The sequence below is a fragment of the Lathyrus oleraceus genome, chromosome 3, assembly GCF_024323335.1.
Source record: "Lathyrus oleraceus cultivar Zhongwan6 chromosome 3, CAAS_Psat_ZW6_1.0, whole genome shotgun sequence".
Classification (NCBI taxonomy): Eukaryota; Viridiplantae; Streptophyta; class Magnoliopsida; order Fabales; family Fabaceae; genus Lathyrus; species Lathyrus oleraceus.
This window is the reverse complement of record NC_066581.1, coordinates 349775003-349796680: the sequence shown is the minus strand read 5'-3', so window position 1 is coordinate 349796680 and position 21678 is coordinate 349775003. Positions and strand designations below refer to the sequence as shown.

General features: G+C 38.7%; 2 long non-coding RNA genes and 1 other non-coding gene across 6 annotated transcripts; 1 reads left to right on the top strand and 2 right to left on the bottom strand.

Moving 5' to 3' along the window:
• The first annotated feature begins 4752 nt into the window (after positions 1-4752).
• On the top strand, positions 4753-4859 carry LOC127133982 (small nucleolar RNA R71). The gene has a single exon (XR_007807767.1). It is a non-coding gene; the product is annotated as a small nucleolar RNA R71 (small nucleolar RNA).
• A 4504-nt stretch (positions 4860-9363) lies between these two features.
• LOC127127619 (uncharacterized) lies at positions 9364-20773 on the bottom strand. Of its 4 annotated transcripts, none has more exons than XR_007805387.1 (3): positions 20683-20773; positions 9514-9694; positions 9364-9426 (listed from the first exon to the last, which is right to left on the bottom strand). It is a non-coding gene; the product is annotated as an uncharacterized LOC127127619 (long non-coding RNA). The 4 variants fall into 4 exon arrangements; XR_007805385.1 differs by having other exon boundaries at positions 9514-9704; positions 20683-20763; XR_007805386.1 differs by lacking the exon at positions 20683-20773 and adding an exon at positions 9776-9866.
• On the bottom strand, positions 10845-11379 carry LOC127127618 (uncharacterized). The gene is made up of 3 exons (XR_007805383.1): positions 11232-11379; positions 10973-11074; positions 10845-10873 (listed from the first exon to the last, which is right to left on the bottom strand). It is a non-coding gene; the product is annotated as an uncharacterized LOC127127618 (long non-coding RNA).
• Positions 20774-21678: the final 905 nt, after the last annotated feature.

The window sequence follows — 21678 nt, the reverse complement described above, 5'->3', positions numbered from 1 at the left end:
AACCAAAAAGGTTCGGGCAAAAATTAGGGATAAACATAAAAAATATGCACCCGACAAGTCGAAAACCTGAAAAGGAGGCTTGGGCAAAAAGGGGTATCCTGGTGGATTGAAAACCTGAAAAGGCGGTCCAGGCAAAAATCAGGGATTAAAGCGTATGACTATGTCCCGTTCTCAGACAGCTTCATCCAAGTTCAAAGGACTGAACAAGCTAATCACTTCTATCCGACAGCAGGAGATGAGAGGCTTGAAGACATAATGGCAGTAGTGGAATTAAAGTCAATAGGACGTTTTCGGCATAGCTTTCTCTTTGTTTTCTTGACAATTTCCTCTTACTAGGATTTTTGTCTCCTTGTACACAAATTGCCTGTTTATAGGCCCTCTTTCGAAATCAATATAATTTTAGTTTCAAAAAAAAATGCTCTTGTTTTACTTTCTCTGTTTTGTTTGCATAAACGTCCATTGATTTAATTTGAATTAATATATGCATTTGGATATGATCGATGTTTACCAAAAATGCGTGCATAAAATAGAAATAGCGATTACTACTAGGCTTCAGGATCGAGGAGAAGGTCTAATCATGCTGTCCAATGAATCCGTTGCTAATCCTATTCCCCAGCAAAGCCAGTCATTCCCAGAAGAGAGTGGCATTACTAGACAAATGGGTCATCTCTTCCACCCCCAGTCGGGCTTCTGTTGAACATTTCTACCATCAGACAGAAATCAAGCATCCCCGGTTAAGAAAGGGTCATCGATACCAGTATCTCCCAACCAGAAGATTGAGATTTATTTTCCCCAGTAGAGTCCTCAGGAAGAACTTTTCAGATGCATAATTCATTCATTACATCATTTCACAGCATACGCATGCATACATCGTTCGCAGTTATTTTCGAAAGCATAAAACATCTCATGCTTCATGACATGGCATGAAGCTAACTTTATTTTTCAGGTTAATTATTCCCCTGATACAGTCAAAATAGAGAGCCATTCAGACGGACATCTTCATCGATTACGTTCAGATTCAAATACATCTTTCAGATACACTCCATGTCAACATTCATCCTGACGTCCTCCTAGTGATGGCATCTATAAGCCAATCCCAGACATTTATTGCAAATACAACATATACAAATACTATCAGATATGGCCTAGCGTACGGTTCATTCTGATTCAGCTCAACATATGACTCTTTCAACTCAGATGCGATCTAACGTACGATCCATTCCGACCTTCAACAACTCCAATACGGTCCAGCATACGACCCATTTGGACCTTCAAGGCCTCAAATGCTACCTAGCGTACGGTACATTCTGAAGTGTAGTCTGGCGTATGACTACCCCCTACATCACCAGGTACAGCCTAACGGACGGCTCGTTCTGCAACTCAGATACGATCTAGCGTACGATCCATTCTGATCCTTTATCCCCAGCAGCGTATGACTCATTCGGATTCTTATCTCATTTTGATTCGGCACAACATATTACTCCCCCAACAAGTCCGATACGGTCTAGCGTACGACCCATTCGGATCTTCATGCCTCAGATACTACCTAGCGTACAGTACATCCCGAGGTGTAGTCTAGCGTACGACTACTTTTCGTCAGATACAGCCTAATAGACGGCCCATTCTGCAACTCAGACACGATCTAGCGTATGATCCATTCTGATCTGTTATCCCCAGCGGCGTATGACCCATTCTAACTCCCCAGTGAAGTCGACGGCCTAATGAATGACTCACTATACGGTCTGGCGTATGACCCAGTGACACCCATGACTTCAGATATCTTCTAACGTACGACGCACTCTGAAGCTCTCATCATCAAACTTCCTAGATGGCATCTTTAAGCCCATCTCCATCAAGACTAACTAATTGACAAGTGCAAATTTTTGGGGCGTTCTAAGTGTTCAATAATCTTCCACCTCCAGACCACGAATGGCGTACATACCATTCTGACTCTCTCGGTTCAAGAATATTGAACAGGGGCAGCTGTCATACCCCAAAATTTGCCCATTAATATTTTAAGACATTTTTCAGGGCACTCCGACTCATTTTTATGACACTGATCTTAAAGGAACAAAGGCCCAGCTCACGAATGGCCCAATCCAGAAAATGGCCCAAACTGGCCTGCTCGCTAGGCGAGCAAATCCTTCGCCTAGCGAACGTTCGCTGCACGCTCGCCTAGCGAACGTTCGCTACACGCTCGCCTAGTGAAGCTGACAGATAACAGAAAATTCTGGGCTTCACTCTGAGCCCATTAGGTCATGAAAAAAGGCATTATAAATACCACAACTCCAGTCAGAAAAAAGGAGGATGAAAAAGGACGAAAGGAGAACCCTAGCAAGCAAACCCTAGCGCTCACAGACGGAAAACCCTGGAGGCTAACCCTGAGAATTCCGAGTAACCCTAAAGGAAACCCTGAAGGAAAGGCCGGCGGCAGCAAGGTCACTTCCGCTCAATTCGATCCGATCGGCCAATTCAAGGTTACAATTCGATTACAAACAGGTTGGCATTGCTATTACTACCTTATGTTCTTAATTTGCATATGGTATCATGATTGAATTTATGAAACTATCTTAAGTTTTACATATGAATTTAAGTATGCATGAACATCTGAATGTCTAACCACATAATCTCTGTAATGGATGCTATAAGGTGTGAAGCTTGCTGACATTATGCTGTTATCAAAACCAGAATCCGCAGCCGCTCGCTAGCACATCGCTAAGCGAGCATGCAGCGAGTATTCGCTAAGCCTTCGCTAGGCGAGGCAGCGGCGACCGGGACAGTCGCTGATTTTTCTGTTCTGTCCTTTGCTAACCTGTCATGTTTTTATCATAGCCATGCATTGTTTATCTGACCCTACTGCTGTCCTGGTTTCTTTTGCGGTGCAATCCTTGATTGCATCCTGACTTGGTACTCTAACCCGTTTGCTGAATTTTGTAAAGGTTCACCTTTCCCAGGAAAAGATTGCTGTCTAGGTCTTCCACTTTATTTGTGGGATACCCTTGTGGAGTTTCACCCTAAATTACCTAATTAATTTTAATGTATTAATTTTAATGTATTAATTTTAATGTGGAGATTCATCCTAATTACCTAATCGATTGTAAAATACGGCCTCTAAATATGTGATCTTGGACCTCTCTTTTGCCTTACGATATTACGGTACCACGGTCATATCCCGCGAATGTGGGGATACACTTAGCAATGGCCCTTCGATTAAATCATCATAAAATAAATCATAGTCCCTCGGATGTTGCCTTCGAATATATGATTTCGTCCCTCGATGACCCTTCGGTGTAGCCTACGGTTAAATGATGATCGTCCCTTCGAATGCTAAGGTATCCTTACAACTGTTGCCTTCAATGACCTATCGATGACCCTTAAACATCCAAAGGGTAAAATTACTTACTTCTCAATAGTAAGGACAATTTTACCCTCATAAGGATAGGAAACGTTCATAACGACCTTAGGAAGGTATAACTCTCAATTGCTGGATCATAACCTAAAACATTTCCCACCCCTCACACTTTGCAAATCCTAGAAAATCACCACTTGGTATGCATTCATACTAGAATCATTACCAAGTTACATTTTTCTAAACCGTTTTCAAAATCAAATGAGATAAATACTTTGTATACATTCATACGAGAATCATTACAAAGTTAAACTCTCTTTTCGAAACATTTTTTAAACAATTCACGAACACTTTTAAGACAAAAATATAAGTGATCCAGCAATTAAGAGCCCATGGATAACCATGGATACAAAGGGTGCTAATACCTTCCCTTTGTATAATGTACCTCCCGAACCCAAAATCTATTAAGGTCTTTCCTGTTCTTTTCCACCTTTCCTTATTGGATAAAAGAAAAGTCGGTGGCGACTCTTGCTATCCGCGACATTGCGATAAAAAGCAAAACACCCGAAGTCAGTTCACCGTATGACAGTAGGGTAATGGCATTGGCTTGTCCTCTCGGATTCTGTTGAGGTTGTCCAGGGAATTGTCCTCCAGGTGTAGTCTGGGGGGCTTGGTTTAAGGCTACCTGAGAGATCTAGGTTTCAAGCATCTTATTGTGAGTAACTATTTGGTCAACCTTGGTTCCTAACTGGGTAATCAGTTTGTTAACGTGAATGTTCTAGTTCATGAACTCTTTGTTTTGTTGGGTTTGAGCAGTGATAAAATTTTCCATAATTTTCTCAAGGCTCGACTTTGGTGGCACAGGTTGCATAGGTTGATTTGGTCTTGGGGCTTGATAACCTGGTTATCTCGGAGGTGCAGTATTTTGGACAGGGTTATTGTTCTTATAGGAGAAGTTCGGGTGATTCCTCCATCCAGGGTTGTAGGTATTCAAATATGGGTTCCCTTGGGTGTAGTTCACTTGCTCAGAGTTGGTTTCGTTTAAGAGACTGCATTATGCAGATTGGTGTCCTTTGGTTCCACATATCTTACAATCCGATGAAACTGCAGCTGCAGTATTCGGGTTTGTACACATATGCTCGACCTTGAGGGCTAACACGTCCATTTTAGCTTGCATCATGTCTATAGAGCTTAACTCATGTATTCCTCCTTGGGCTTCCTTCTTCTCAACTGTCGCTCGTTCAACCCCCCATGATTGATGGTTTTGAGCCATATCTTCGATGAGGGCACTAGCTTCAGGATAAGGTTTGTTCATCAGTGTGTCACCTGCGGCAGCATCGATGGTCATCTTGGTGTTATAATGAAGTCCATTATAGAAGGTCTGAATGATTAACCAATTTTCTAAACCATGATATGGGCATGCTCTTAACAGCTCTTTATATCTCTCCCAAGCTTCTAACAACGATTCTCCTTGGTTCTGGGTAAATCTGGTTATGTGGTTTCGAAGAACGGCGGTCTTACTTGGGGGAAAGTATCTATCAAGGAATACTTTTCTAAGGTTTTCCCAAGTTGTTATGGAATTGGGTGGAAGGGAATCTAACCATGATAGGGCTTTATCTTTGAGGGAGAAAGGGAATAATCTTAAATGGATTGCCTTAGGAGAAACTCCATTGGTTTTAAAAGTGTCTGCTAATTGGAGAAAGATTTTTAAATGTTGGTTTGGGTTTTCGGTAGCAAGACCTGCGAATTGTCTCTGTTGCACTAGTTGCAACAGGGAGGGTTTAAGTTTGAAATTATTAGCCGGGATGGTTGGGTTTACTATACTCGAACTGGGTTCTTCATTGGATGGTTGGGCGAAATCCTTAAGAGGTCTTTGATTTTGATCTTTGGCCATAGCTCTCCTAATTCTATGGAAAAATAAACGTGCGCGAGCGTAACGTTCAGGTTCCGCCAAAGGATCTACTAAGCTTCCGGTGCTACGAGTCCTTCGCATTGACCGGCATGTAACAAGCTAAGTCTAAACGATATAACAACAGGGTACGAAATTTGATGAAATTGGTCCCCGGCAACGGCGCCAAAAACTTGATGCGTTGTTTTTCGCAAGTGTACGAACGCGTCAGAGTAATATAAAAGATTGTCGAATCCACAGTGACCAAATGTCAATCTATCGTTATCTATTATTACGGTGTTTATCTAAGGTAATTGAAATAGGGTTTTTAAGAGTGCACAATGAAAAATAAAGTATTAAATTAAATACAATTAATAAAGACAGGTTCAAATGTAATTCACGTAATCAATTAATAATCCAAGTACTTGCTAATAGAATTACTTATAGGCAGTGTTTCATACTTTGAAAAGAACCAATTTAACGGGAACTGTCGCTTTCGCGTATTCAGAACCGAGTTGTACTCCCTAATCAAACCCTCTTATTGTCACTTATAAAAAGGCGCGCATTGCGTTAGAGTAGTAAACCTATTTTTAAGAAATATAGTATCTTGACTAAGTTGAAAAGTATTTTGACCTGGATTTCTTAACCAAAAGAGGTTCTCATGAACCAAACTCTAAACTTATAAACACGTCCGAAAATAGTTTTAAAATCACTTTTCTTTTTAAGTTAAAAACTCCTAATGAACTAAACAAAACGCTTTCGCTGTATTTGAAATAGTTAAAAATAACTAAGTTTAAATAGACGTCAGACGACTCTCGATCTTATCCAACGGAAATTAAGTGCGGGAAAACTTAAGTTGAAAGTCAAAATAGCCCTTAAGTGTTTCTATGAACAATTGTATGGATTATCGGTTCAATTAAGATCCTTACATTCTAACCTTTATAGGTTTAGCTAGACATGGTAAAGTAAAGATGCATTTTAATTTAAATAAAAGTAGTGCGGTGCGAGAAATAAACAAAGTAAAGTGCGAGTGCGGAAAATAAATAAAAGTAGTACGGTGCAAGAAAGTAAAACAAAGTAAAGTGCGAGTGCAGAAAATAAATAAAAGTAAGGCGGTGCGAGAAATAAACAAAGTAAAGTGCGAGTGCGGAAAATAAATAAAAGTACTGCGGTGCAAGAAGTAAATAAAAGTAGTGCAGTGCGGAAAATAAACGAAGTAAAGGCGGTGCGGGAAAGTAAACAAAGTAAAGGCAGTGCGGGAAAGTAAACAAAGTAAAGGCAATGCGGGAAAGTAAACAAAGTAAAGGCAAGGCGGGAAATAAATAAAGTAAAGTGCGAGTGCGGGAAAGTAAATTAGACAAAGGTAAAGCAATAAAACCTGCTCCAATCGGAGGGTTGAATAAAGTGCGTAACAGAAATAAAAAATGGCGGCAGGATTAACTTCCTTCCAAAGTGCTCCAAACTCGATTATAGACTCGATTACACAGTGTGGCAACACTCCGATGTGAAGCGATTACCACTTTTACACAATACTGATATATGCCTAGTTGTAACTAAGTTTGGATGAAGAAACAAATGAAATCAAGGCTCTATTTATAAGCAAGGAAAATAATGGAAATGACAAGGATGCCCTTCAGTTTGAAAAAGGGAGGGAAACATATTGTTCTTGTAGCGCCCATCACAACATCATGGCGCCCGCCATAGGAGTAAATTGTGGCGCCCAAGTGGAGATCGTGCGAGATGTGGCAGTTAAGGAGGAGTTGAACTAGGACACATCATGGATGGACCCATGGCGCCAGCCACAGTGGGAGCCACAAGTGTAAAATGTTGATTTTTAGACTTTTTAGCTCATTTTCGCTCCTTTTCTCGATCGGGGCTCCGATTAGACTGAAAACCTGAAAACAAAGAAAAACATAGTAATAACATAACAAAATAACAATAAAACAACTAAAATGCATGCGAAATCGGAGTCGAAAATACGGTGAATTTCAGTGTCACCACGAGCAACATCCAATGTTTAATCACTTGAATGCGATCAAACATAATCCATTCTAACATGATACAATCAAACGCTTAAGCCTCCCATACGCGATCATACAAGCAACATTTGATCTCTAGAATGCGGCCTAAACATCATTAACTAAAATCAACCAACCAAACTCATTTTCTACAAAGAACTACGTGGTTTTGAATTCCTCACTGCACTAGAAGATACATAGGAGCAAGATTCAACTTCTCATCAAACACTATAATAAAAATCCAAAAAATACATTTTTCTTACCAGAACTACGTAGCTTTGAATTCCTCATCACACCTAAGAATAAGTAGGAGAAAGACTCACAATCTTGTCAAGCACCCTTATAAAAAAAACTTATTTTTACCCTATTTCTTTATTTAAATATCCCACAATAATTAGAAGAAATCAAATAACGTAAGCCAATACTCTTATTCTCAAAACTAACTAAATGGTTCCCATTGAGTACAACGGATGTGAGGGGTGTTAATACATTTTTCTCGCATAACAGACTCTTGAACCCGAATTTGGTTACGACGGCCATTTTCTTTTTCTTTAAGGGTTTTATCGATATTTTCCCTTTCCTTTTGGAATAAATAAAATTCGATGGAGACTCTGTTGTTATTTTGAGCATTTGTTCTGCTCGGGTATTTTTCGCTTCGCGACACCCAGGAGATGCGAGACAGTGTGGCCCGGATGTGATTGAGGTAAGTATAAGTTTAGTTTAGGAACTTTCTTTTTTGTTTTTCTGATTAAAAATATGTGTTGTATGTTGTTGTTTGTGTTCTTAAAATTACTTATTGTGTTAGTGTTGTTTTTATGATGCAGTAACTGAAATTGATGAGTGTACTCGCTGTCATACCCCGATTTTGATCCTGAAATTTTTCCATTTTTTTCTTTTATTTTTGCATTTGCATACATTCATCAGTATAAAATGGATTTTAATATCTTGACTCATTTTTATTTTTTAATTTGATTTTAATTTCAAATTAAGTTTAATTCCAATTGTCAATTTAATCTTAATTGTTTATTTTTACTAATGATTAAAACTCTAATCGATTTTTATTTCCAAATGAATGTTAGAGTTGATATCCAAGTAATTTTAAATGAATTATAGATTATTTTGTTTTTAATTTGGTTTTTTGCTGATTTGTTATTAGTAATTAAATTGATATTCAAACTAATATTGGATTATTCCTAAAAAACCCACATCCATTTTTATAATCAAAATTCAAAATCCAAAATCCAAAATCCATTTTTCCATCCATGGTGCATTTCAAATCAAATAATACATACATACATTTCATAACATTTAGGTTCCAAACATATCCAATTTCATTTTCATACATACATTTTCATGTCCAATTACATTTAATTACTATTGCATATCCATTTCCATTTCCAATTCATTACATTTGCAACACCATAATTTATTATTCAGTTGCTATTCAAGCCAATTTGCACTACAGAGGAGGAAGAATATTTGTCATTGAGGATTTACAAGCAAAACGAATCAAAAATGCTAAGTACAATTCTATCTAGATGTCCTGCTGTTGTCATTGAGGATTTACAAGCAAAGCGAATCAAAAATGATAAAAATACAATTCTATCTAGATGTTCTGCCGGAGGATGGACTTCTATTTTACAATGTGGTAGCTTTAGAACTTCACTTCCTGCAACAGCTGAAGTTAAATGCGTCTCAGGTGCCGGTTATCTTATCAATGCAAAAGCGGTCTCTGGAGCACAACACATTGAACAATTCTGCAGCCAAGCCGTTCAAACACATGCCCCAACAAAGAATTTGCCTTCGTCTCGCATCAAGACTTTCGCCTGTGCTGTGTTGCTGTTCGCAAAATGAGGTCGTATATATCAGTACACCTATCTTCATGACATACAACCAACAATTACAACAGAATTCAGATAACCAAAATGACCCTACAAAATTTTTATAACCGAAAACCTCTAATGATCCCTCACAGAAATATATCAGAACTTTCAAAGAATTACACAAAGACCAACCAAATTGAAAACTTGTGAAGAAAATTACCTCAGCATTCATGTTCACGAATGAGAAGCAGATGTTACAAAGAACAATACAAGCATACATCAAGGGACCGGTTGCACGGTACAGGTTCTAAGGATGTAGCATTCCAAGAACATGTCATACTCAAAATCCTGCATAAAACCAATTACAACAGTTCTACATAAGTTCACCAATCTGTAACACACACGAAAGGCTTGAGCCAAGATCAAGAAGCACACCATTCTGTTAAACTCCGGGGCATAATTGGGGGAGCCATTGAGAAACCTATAAATTTTACAAGTAGTGGTGAATCAATGCAAACCCTCCGAAGTGTTATTGTATCTTTCTTGTAGATCATTTGACGGGTCTGTTCCTGAGACATGTCGTGAGGGCGGACGGGTTTCCACTGAACCTTTGGATCTACCAAACTCTTTTAGAAGCTTGCTTTGATGGTCACATTGAAACCAGTGATGATTTTGATAGAAAGAGTAAAGGGCATACCGGGATTTTTGGATTGCAGGATGTGGAATCATAATCCGCAGGTCAATCATCTTCATCCAAAAGTGAGTGCAGAAGACGCTGGAGCTTCTGAAGTTGCATTTTGGCTGTGACTTGCAACAGTCCTTCCCTGGCACACTATGCTAATGAGAAACATTTTCCACATCAAACTCTGGTACGCCATGAAGATAAAATCTGTTTGCCACATCAAAAGACGAATACAACAGATAAGACTCATAAAACTTCAAAAAACAAACAGTGTGAATAGTCCAGCTCAATCCAGTTATGTTGGCTCAGATCCCCACTAGACAAGGAAGGAGTGCCGGGATACATTTATCTGCCTCAAAGTCTGAGTAAGATTTGGCTTCTGTTAAATCCCCACATTCAGTGGACATTGGTCCCTCTACTGTAATGGATGAAGATACCGCTAATGATGATCGACACGTCGTATAACATTCTCCTGCAAAAAAAAAGTGGTTTATCTCAAGTCAGCAAAGTAATCCAAGATACAAATTGTAAAAGGACATTCAAAGAGAAAAAGATTTTGAGAGCGTGGCAATGAGTCGTTCTCGTTTCATATTCGCTACTGCAGTAAGGAAAAGCAAAACAATAAGGTCATATCCAAGCAAATTCAGCAATTCCAAGTCCATAATTTTCAGAAAGTGAAAGGAACTTCCTTATGGAAACACTTGGAATGGATTCTCCATCCATCACCCAGAGGATAATAGTTGAAGAATCTCTCCGCCAAAGTTACCGCTTCCATCACAGAATCATACCTGCAATCAAATCAACGCATGCTTTAGGGTGTGATTTGAGGATTGTTATGTTAATCAACAACGAAGGGTTAGAATTTCACCTTATCACAACATTCATCAGCGAACAACCAACAACCCACAACAATCAACATGGACAATACCAGAAGAACTCAAGTTGGCTCGTGAGCAAGCGCAGAAAACCATTAGCCAGGGAATGGTGTCAAATGCAAGTGATACATCCAATGCTGTTGCTGCTATCACGGACTCGGTGGGAGTGAGAAATCAAACTTAGCAAAAAAAAAACATTAAAATCACAGGGCAAAATTAAGCCAATGCTCCGAATTCACTGCAGTAAACAAAATAATGACTGAGTCGGTTAAGTTCAGAAGATTACCCAAATTGGAGTTAAGACGAAAGAGATAGGAAAAAGCTAAGTACAGATTACCTTTCCGGAAAATAGCATCAAACAGGATAACTCGTTTCTGAGCGGACAAAAGTGCTTCTGAAAACTTTCTCCTTTGGAACCTTTGAGCATCAATCTGAAACCCTAATCAGAGGAGATAAATAGGAAGCAAAGAGAATTAGTGAAGGGATTCAAAAACGAGAGGGAGGCGGATTCGAAAAAACGGAGAACAAAAAACCCTAGTCATAGATAGAGAGCGGCGAGAACTTTGAAAAGAAAAAATCCAAAAATCGGTACATACCTGGAAGAGAGAGGCGAAATAGTGAAGCTTAGGCTCCATCATCACCGTCGCCGCCACCGAAGGTGAGTTTCCTTTGGCTTGAATCTTTTTGGAGTAATTGTTAGAGAGCAAGAGGGCGAGGATGGGTGAAAGTGAGACGGAGAGAAGAAGGGTTAGGATAGTGTGAGCTTTTGAGTGAGAGAGTTTTAACGAGAGAGAGCGATGGAGGGACGATCGTGAGCGATTGGGTTTCTGAGAGAGAGCGATGAGGAAGGATTCGCAGCATGAGGGCGATGAGGGAGTGTTACGGTTGATACCATTTTCTTTCTTCCCTTTTATTTCATTTTTTGAAAAAGAAATAACATTTAAGCCACTTAAAAAAAAACCATTAAAAAAAATGTAATACTTTAGTTTTTCTTTGCACTTTTTATTAATTAGTTTTATGCTTCCAATCCATCAGAAACCCAACAGCCATGCGGCTGGGTTTAATCACTAGTAGACTAACAGTTCTTTTTCTATTTAGTTATTTATTTTAACCCCTTTTTTTAATTTACCTTAGTTTATACATTTAAGTTAGCAGTAAATTATCAGTTAGTTAGTAAGTGGTCTGGTGGAGGGGAGTGGCTTCTAGATCCTTAGTGTAGCGGGTTCGATACTCCTAGGTGTAGTTTTGCTTTCTTTTATATTTATGTTTTATTATTCATATTTCTTTTTTTCATTATTGTTTAATAATATAGATTTGTTTTTTTAATTTAATTGCATTATGCATTCGAAACCATTTATTTTAACTTATAAAAATCATATTTTTTCGATTTTATATCGAGCCCATTTTCACACCCTTGTAAGTCGATTGCTTTTTAAGCATCGCCGTCAACCTCACATAGCTTACTCTTGGGCTTTCTTACAATGAGCCGGTTCTCTTGCACTTACACTCATGCATTATTTGTTGTTTGGGCCCGATTTTATTATTTCATGATTTTTTTAATCCCCATTTAACAAAATGTACCCCATTCCCCCGATGTGTAATAATCTTGTACTGTTTCATTTCTTTATTACTTGGTTGTTTAGTTAGCTACTAACACAAGAATAAAATCAACAATTTCAAAAGATACAAAAATATGACTCGATCCAACGTCGAGTATTTTCTCAATAAACAAATTAATTCACTTCTCCCTCCTATTCTATTCCATTTCTCTCAAACTCTCATCAAACGCTTGATTCAACGTCAAGCCATTTTTTCTGATAAAAACTCAAAAAAAATATTAATTCATATTCAAGACTTTTTGAATAAAGATGGAAATGTAACGTGGTGTATACCACGCACTCCTGAGACTAGGATTCGAGATGTATATCTCGCCAATCCTAGCTCTCGCCATCATCCAAATTTATCCATTTTGTTTTCTCTCAAACACTCATTCAAATTTCTCTTAAACGTCCATCAATACTTGATCCAGGTCAAGTCATTTTCACAACAAAACTCAAGATACATAATTCTTATTTAACACTTTTCCAATAAAGGTGGAAATGGAACATGGTGTATACCATGCACTCCTGAGGTTAAGATTCGAGACGTATGCCTCGCCAATCTTAACTCTCGCCATCGCCTAAAATTGTCAATGCGGTTTCTTCAAACCCTTTCTCAATCAAATTCCAAAATACTTAATTCCTATCTTAAACTCTTTCAATAAAGATGGAAATGGAACATGGTGTATACCATGCACTCCTGAGGCTAGGATTCGAGATGTATATCTCGCTCATCCAAGTTCTCGCCATCACTCAAAATACGTCAACCAATCAAAATCTTTTCTCGCCGCCGTGCGATTAATCAAAAACCTTTTTCATAAACGAAAGATATATTGTCTTAAGTGATACAAAACAATGTTTCGGCCACGATTGTTGAGTATAGATAAATGACGCTTTTCCGAATGTAGATTTATAAATCCGTTCGATGTGTGGTATGCGTTCACTCCTCATCTGTTTTGGGTAAAACAATGTTTTCGTCGATTAATACAATATAGCTTTCGCTAAAATCGACCAACAAACAAACATTTTTCTACCCAGAACTACGTAAGCCTTGATTTCTCTTTTGAGATACATAGGAGCAGGATTTATAAATCTTGTCAGGCCCATTAATAAAAAACTTAGGTTTAGTCCTTCGTTAAAAAATCCAAAAACATTTCTTCTCTATTCTATTTATTCTATCCCACCTAATAATTTGAAAAGCCTAACATTTCAAACTAACATTAATGCACACAACCGACCTAATGGTTCCCGTTGAGTACAACGGACGTGAGGGGTGCTAATACCTTCCCCTTGCGTAATCGACTCCCGAACCCGGATATTGGTTGCGATGACCATATCTTATCCTTTCTTTGTCTTGGGTTTTATCGATATTTCCCCCTTCCTTCTTAGGAATAAATAAAGTTCGGTGGCGACTCTGTTCAGTCCATCATTGCGAGCGTGCGATCGCGCTTCGCTTTGAAGTCGTATCCCCATTTTTTCGAGGTGCGACAGATGGCGACTCTGCTGGGGATTGGGTGTACTCCCCAAGTGAGTCAAGCCTAGTTAGGACGTTTGTATGCCTTTGTTTGTTTAATTTTGTGGCTTTTCCCTTATTTGTTGCTTTTTAATATCTTTATTGTTATATTGATATTTGTTGTATATTGGTTCCACCGTGTTGGGTACTTGGATTTTGATTGCAAACCATGTGGGAAAGACTCTACACCCGAGTCTATAGTGGAAAAAACATAAGATAGGACGATGGTTGAGTAGTACGGACTCCCGAGGTGAATACTTCGTAAGGGTCGGTACGAGAACCTCACTTAGAGTAGATCCTTTTGCAAATATTGTCGCCCGAGGTGTATACCTCGTAAGCGCCGATGTTTCAAAGGGGTCCATGACTCTAAGGACCTTTTAGAACATTAAACCTTTGGCCAACTAGAAATGATGGTTGCGTAGTATGGATTCCCGAGGTGGATACCTCGTAAGGATTGGTACGAGAACCTCGCTCAGAATAGATTCTCCAGATGGAGTTGATGACCGGAAAGTATTTTCCGTAAGCGTCAAACAGTCTTTTGAATCCATGACTCTGAGTATCCTGTCTAGAACCCAGTCGATGGTTGCGTAGTACGGACTCCCGAGGTGAATACTTCGTAAGGGTCGGTACGAGAACCTCACCCAGAATAGATTCCCTTGATGGAGTTGACGACCGGAAAGTATTTCCCATAAGCGTCAAACATTCTTGTGAATCAATGACTCTGGGAATCCTTTGTAACAAAACCTTAGATCTTACCCGGTGAGAACCTATTCTTGGAAAACAATCAGATTCATCAGTACCTCATACTTTTGAACCCGTGTATGAAAAAACAAATGTGCATGGCTTGCATTGCATTCATTCGCATTCCATTGCATTTGCATCTCATCATAACGCATGTCATTTTCCAGACAAAATACCAAAAAAAACTCATCCATCCTTTGTCCGTGATCAGCAAAGTGATTCCTAACACGCGTTTAGAACAAAGAACCATGTCTCAGGAGATGATGGACGAGCTAAGGAAAAGCCAAGAAGCACTGAATGAGGAACTTAATCTTTTGAAGATCCAAATGAGATGGGTCTTGGAAACCCTGCAAGTCTTGTTGGGAAAAGAGGGTCACCCAATATACACTGCTGCAACAAAGAGAGCTACTACCCCGCATCCATCTGGTGTCACCCCAAGTCAAGGGAAATTCTATGTGGCAACTCCTCATTTACCAGTATATGGACCTCCCTCAAGACGTCATCAGCAACATCCTCTGGCTATTGCTCCTCAAAGTCACCAAATCCAGGTTCAGAATAAAAATCAGAATCAGAACAAGAGGAGCAAGGATCACAATGACTCAATTCCGGTGCCATATAGCAAGCTCTACCCGCTACTGATCCAGAATGCTTTGGTGACCCCTCGAGCTCTCACACCTGTGTCACCATACCTGCCATGGTACAATCCAAATGCAACATGTGAATTCCATAAAGGGGCATTGGGACATGACCTAGATTCTTGCTTAGCGCTAAAAGCCTTGGTACGAGGACTGATTAACAAAAAGAGCTTAGTTTTTGAAGAAGATCACCCAAAGATCAAATGCGAATACCATACTGGGACAATGGGACACTCCATCGAGGAATGCATGAGCTTTAAGCTCAAGCTGCAAGGATTGATTGACATAAGGTCACTAACACTCAAGGAGGAAGGCTCAGGTACATATGCCTTGATTTCTGAGCCAGGTAATGAGAAAGGGAAAGGACCCTTGACACCCCTCAAGGTTTTGTACCACAAGGAAGATGTCAGGGATGTGGCTAGTGAGCTATCATTGTTTCCTGGTAAGAGCATTGAGATACCGCCTTGGATTTCCAATGTCACGACCTATACCAATGAAAGAAAAGGAGAAGTGAGTAGTGGATCCAAGAGGGTTGCGTTCAACGATGAGATTGAAGGAAAAGAATTTGAGGATCATCATCATGTCAAAAAGCTGGTTGATCCCAATCTTCAACTTTGAAGAAATCAATTCCCTAAAGCTGGCAATCATTTGGCTGTTTCAGCATTTCTTTTGTAGTTTCCTTGCATGTTGACTGTTAATTGCTTTTAAGCATTGTTGTTTTCTTTGAATTGGTAAGATTAATGAAATGTTTATGCATCTTTTGAATTAATCCATTCGTATTCACTCGTTTTTCATTTATGTTAAAAAACAAAAACAAAATACTCCTCTCATTCACTTTTCTTTATCAAACCGTTGTGTTAACAAAGATTGGAGGGAGGATGATGAAAATGAAACACCTGAAATTGTTGTGGTATGCTTTTGAGTAAAACCTTGTCGATGATGTAAGGCATTGTTTCAAATCCCCAAACACTGGAGTGATAAGGATGTTAATCCCCAGACAACCACTTTGAGCCTAGAAGTTGGTGTTTATTTCGGATCTAAAACCCTTAATCTTAACCTGGGGCAGGGTAGTTGTGTTCAGATAGTTTGATCATGCATCCGATCTTTCAAAAATCGTCCATATGAACACCCTCTAATTAGGTTCAACCACATGTCATCCTTCGTGCACATGTTGAAGTGTCGAAGAAGTTGAGAAAAGATAAAATTAGTGTTGGTTGATCCTCATCCACCAATAATGTGGCAGTCAATACCTTTAAAAAATAAAATAAAAAAAGCCCGCTAAGTCAAAAACCACAAAATGACTTAGGCAAAAGTTAGGGCATCCCGATGGACCGAAAGCTTCAAAAAAAACGGTCCAGGCAAAATTAGGGATAAAATAAATCAATCAAAAGAGGTCATTAAATCCTCGACAAAAACAAAACAAGGTGACTGCCATTTCAAGAAAAATTCGTCTTGAACCCTCATCACACCTTCGAACCCTCTTGGAAGTCGAATGCGTGTATTGAATTAACTGAACGTAGGAACTGGAGATCATCAAGAAGAAGGGGTGGGTAAAAACAAATTTTGAGCCTTATATCCTTTTGTTTCAAGAAACCGCGAACCAGACCACGTTACAACCCTTAAAAGACCTAATTGAGGCAGGGTTTATTTTGAAAGCATACTATAACAAGGTTGTGTTAACTTGACTCCAAACGATTTTTGTAAATCATTTGATGGCACCAACTCGCATACTGTGAATGACTTGATCACCATTGTGTTCTTATCAATGACTCGTTCACTGTATTTCACCCATTCATATCAATAAACTTTGATTTCAAATTTTTGCATAAGCATGGAATTAAAATTACCATTTTTGAATGAACAATCTTATTTGCGAGTCAACACTTAGCATCAAAGAAATTCCAACAATATGCAGTTGAGGAAATTGATAAAGTGAAAGAAGTCCAAACAGGGGAAATCACTTTGAGCATCAGTTTATTCGAGCTAATCACCCTAAGGGTCATCTAGCCAAGAGTAATCTGCTTCAAGAATCAGACCGGGGCAAGCCACCTCAGAGCTCAATGAGTCCAACTATCCAAAGGACAGTCAACCAAGAGTCTGCCATTCCAATATTTGGTTAGTCAAGTGCGGACCATTGCAAGTTTCAAACACTTGGGGCAAGCCATCTCGAGGTAGTCTCATGGAAATTTGTTTCCAAACTCACTTTCAAGGTGAACATTTTCAAAGACCCAACAAACTGGGGCAAGATGAGGCACAGAGGGGCAGAACCTCTTTCTTCGTGTTTTCAAACTGCTCAAACAAATTCTGCCATACGTCAACAACTATTGAGTTTAAGACGAGTGCCCGAAAACTATGCTAGCACGATTCATTAATCCTCCAAAAGGATCCATTGGCAAAGTTGTGGCTATCAAACTGGATAGAATCCTCCTTTGACAACATCTATCATAAAATATTTGGTTGAGTTCTCGGTGTTGAGGAATCATGAGCTTCCATAAAAAGCCTTTACAAACTCCCAGTGTCAGCATTCTCATAATCATGATCATTCATATATCATGCATAAAAGGAAATTCAAATCATGCATAGCCGAAATGTACTTCGTGCTCATTTTGCATTGACCCAGGTCTTGTTGTCGATCCTAGATCCTTTGACCTCTAATTCCAGTTTGTATTTGGTGCCCTTAAACCAACATCCGGTTTTCGTGGTCATTTTCAAGTCCAATTGTTATTGGCAAAATCCGTTAAAAGCTGGTTGTAGCCCATTGCTTGCGGTCAGAGTCCAATTGTTGCTATTCCGGGGTCAGGTCATACTTGAACCTGCTCTGAAGATTCTTTGTTCAACCCTATTCAGGTCATGTATGAACCTGTTGTTGAACCATTTTTATTCCGGTGTCAGGTCATACTTGAACCTGCTCTGAAGATTCTTTGTTCAATCCTATTCAGGTCATGTATGAACCTGTTGTTGAACCATTTTTATTCCGGTGTCAGGTCATACTTGAACCTGCTCTGAAGATTCTTTGTTCAATCCTATTCAGGTCATGTATGAACCTGTTGTTGAACCTTTTTATTCCGGTGTCAGGTCATACTTGAACCTGCTCTGAAGATTTTTCTTTCTCTGTTCAATCCTATTCAGGTCATGTATGAACCTGTTGTTGAACCCTTATTCCGGTGTCAGGTCATACTTGAACCTGCTCTGAAGATTCTTTGTTCAATCCTATTCAGGTCATATATGAACCTGTTGTTGAACCCTTTATTCCGGTGTCAGGTCATACTTGAACCTGCTCTGAAGATTATTTCTCTGTTTGTTCAATACTATTCAGGTCATGTATGAACCTGTTGTTGAACCCTTATTCCGGTGTCAGGTCATACATGAACCTGTTCTGAAGAGTTTTTCTCCATGATTATTCCCCAGCGTTGTCAGGTCATATGTGAACTGGTTGTAGCATTTTTTCCTTGATTCGGGTTAGTAAGTCATATGTGAACTTACTACCGAAACCTCTTGTATCCCAAGTATCGATTATCAAATCTCATTTTGATTACTCCCCAGTGTGTGCTTGATTCTCCAGCAGGACTGTTTCCCCAGCAAGTTGTTTCTTACCATTTGTCTGTCTCCCTGTGGATCATCAGCTTTCCCCACAGTTTGGTCTGTCTAAGTAGCATCTCCTGTTAAGGGTCCACCATATCCCTAGCAGATAAAAAAAAAAAATCACAAAAAAAAAAAAAAAAAATCTTCATCCATGCATATCATATCATATCATATCATATCACATCATGTCATAGGGATTCAGGATCAAAATCCGGGTCTTCTTAGTATTTAACCATCTCCCACTATGATCATATGAAGAGTGTCCTGCCTCATATTCTCTAGTTGAAGACGCTTAAATAGGGGCAACTGTCATACCCCGATTTTGATCCTGAAATTTTTCCATTTTTTTTCTTTTATTTTTGCATTTGCATACATTCATCAGTATAAAATGGATTTTGATATCTTGACTCATTTTTATTTTTTAATTTGATTTTAATTTCAAATTAAGTTTAATTCCAATTGTCAATTTAATCTTAATTGTTTATTTTTACTAATGATTAAAACTCTAATCGATTTTTATTTCCAAATGAATGTTAGAGTTGATATCCAAGTAATTTTAAATGAATTATAGATTATTTTGTTTTTAATTTGGTTTTTTGCTGATTTGTTATTAGTAATTAAATTGATATTCAAACTAATATTGGATTATTCCTAAAAAACCCACATCCATTTTTATAATCAAAATTCAAAATCCAAAATCCAAAATCCATTTTTCCATCCATGGTGCATTTCAAATCAAATAATACATACATACATTTCATAACATTTAGGTTCCAAACATATCCAATTTCATTTTCATACATACATTTTCATGTCCAATTACATTTAATTACTATTGCATATCCATTTCCATTTCCAATTAATTACATTTGCAACACCATAATTTATTATTCAGTTGCTATTCAAGCCAATTTGCACTACAGAGGAGGAAGAATATTTGTCATTGAGGATTTACAAGCAAAACGAATCAAAAATGCTAAGTACAATTCTATCTAGATGTCCTGTTGTTGTCATTGAGGATTTACAAGCAAAGCGAATCAAAAATGATAAAAATACAATTCTATCTAGATGTTCTGCCGGAGGATGGACTTCTACTTTACAATGTGGTAGCTTTAGAACTTCACTTCCTGCAACAGCTGAAGTTAAATGCGTCTCAGGTGCCGGTTATCTTATCAATGCAAAAGCGGTCTCTGGAGCACAACACATTGAACAATTCTGCAGCCAAGCCGTTCAAACACATGCCCCAACAAAGAATTTGCCTTCGTCTCGCATCAAGACTTTCGCCTGTGCTGTGTTGCTGTTCGCAAAATGAGGTCGTATATATCAGTACACCTATCTTCATGACATACAACCAACAATTACAACAGAATTCAGATAACCAAAATGGCCCTACAAAATTTTTATAACCGAAAACCTCTAATGATCCCTCACAGAAATATATCAGAACTTTCAAAGAATTACACAAAGACCAACCAAATTGAAAACTTGTGAAGAAAATTACCTCAGCATTCATGTTCACGAATGAGAAGCAGATGTTACAAAGAACAATACAAGCATACATCAAGGGACTGGTTGCACGGTACAGGTTCTAAGGATGTAGCATTCCAAGAACATGTCATACTCAAAATCCTGCATAAAACCAATTACAACAGTTCTACATAAGTTCACCAATCTGTAACACACACGAAAGGCTTGAGCCAAGATCAAGAAGCACACCATTCTGTTAAACTCCGGGGCATAATTGGGGGAGCCATTGAGAAACCTATAAATTTTACAAGTAGTGGTGAATCAATGCAAACCCTCCGAAGTGTTATTGTATCTTTCTTGTAGATCATTTGACGGGTCTGTTCCTGAGACATGTCGTGAGGGCGGACGGGTTTCCACTGAACCTTTGGATCTACCAAACTCTTTTAGAAGCTTGTTTTGATGGTCACATTGAAACCAGTGATGATTTTGATAGAAAGAGTAAAGGGCATACCGGGATTTTTGGATTGCAGGATGTGGAATCATAATCCGCAGGTCAATCATCTTCATCCAAAAGTGAGTGCAGAAGACGCTGGAGCTTCTGAAGTTGCATTTTGGCTGTAACTTGCAACAGTCCTTCCCTGGCACACTATGCTAATGAGAAACATTTTCCACATCAAACTCTGGTACGCCATGAAGATAAAATCTGTTTGCCACATCAAAAGACGAATACAACAGATAAGACTCATAAAACTTCAAAAAACAAACAGTGTGAATAGTCCAGCTCAATCCAGTTATGTTGGCTCAGATCCCCACTAGACAAGGAAGGAGTGCCGGGATACATTTATCTGCCTCAAAGTCTGAGTAAGATTTGGCTTCTGTTAAATCCCCACATTCAGTGGACATTGGTCCCTCTACTGTAATGGATGAAGATACCGCTAATGATGATCGACACGTCGTATAACATTCTCCTGCAAAAAAAAAGTGGTTTATCTCAAGTCAGCAAAGTAATCCAAGATACAAATTGTAAAAGGACATTCAAAGAGAAAAAGATTTTGAGAGCGTGGCAATGAGTCGTTCTCGTTTCATATTCGCTACTGCAGTAAGGAAAAGCAAAACAATAAGGTCATATCCAAGCAAATTCAGCAATTCCAAGTCCATAATTTTCAGAAAGTGAAAGGAACTTCCTTATGGAAACACTTGGAATGGATTCTCCATCCATCACCCAGAGGATAATAGTTGAAGAATCTCTCCGCCAAAGTTACCGCTTCCATCACAGAATCATACCTGCAATCAAATCAACGCATGCTTTAGGGTGTGATTTGAGGATTGTTATGTTAATCAACAACGAAGGGTTAGAATTTCACCTTATCACAACATTCATCAGCGAACAACCAACAACCCACAACAATCAACATGGACAATACCAGAAGAACTCAAGTTGGCTCGTGAGCAAGCGCAGAAAACCATTAGCCAGGGAATGGTGTCAAATGCAAGTGATACATCCAAT